This window comes from Myotis davidii, unplaced genomic scaffold (genome assembly GCF_000327345.1).
Source record: "Myotis davidii unplaced genomic scaffold, ASM32734v1 scaffold543, whole genome shotgun sequence".
Classification (NCBI taxonomy): domain Eukaryota; kingdom Metazoa; phylum Chordata; class Mammalia; order Chiroptera; family Vespertilionidae; genus Myotis; species Myotis davidii.
In genome coordinates, this window is record NW_006294117.1 from 174,992 (window position 1) to 175,554 (window position 563).

The window sequence follows — 563 nt, forward strand, 5'->3', positions numbered from 1 at the left end:
CTCTCTTTCTGCCTGGAACATGCCCAGCCCAGCTCCTTTTCTTCTGGGCCTCAGTTCAAAATGTCACTTCCACCCTGGCCAGGTGGCTCAGTTGATAGGAGCATATTCCCAATACACAAGGTTGCGGGTTTGATCCCCAGTCAAGGCACATAGAAGAAGCAGTCAATAAATGCATAAATAAGTGGAACAACAACTCTCTCCTTTCTCTCTCCCTCCTTCCCTCCCTCTTTTTAAAATAAATTTTTTTTGAAAATGTCGCTTCCAGCCCTACCTGGGTAGCTCAGGTGGTTAGAGGGTTGTCCCTATGAACCATGGTTGTGGGTTTGATCCCCAGTCAGGGCACATATGAGAATCAAATGAATGCATCAATTAATGGACCAACAAATGAATGTTTCTCTCTCTCCTTCTCCCTCCCTCCCTCCCTCTCCCTTTTCTCTAAAATAAATCAATAAAGTCCTAGCTAGTTTGGCTCAATGGATAGAGCCTCGGCCTGCAGACTGAAAGGTCTCAGGTACGATTCCGGCCAAGGGCACATGCCTGGGTTGCAGGCTCGATCCCCAGAG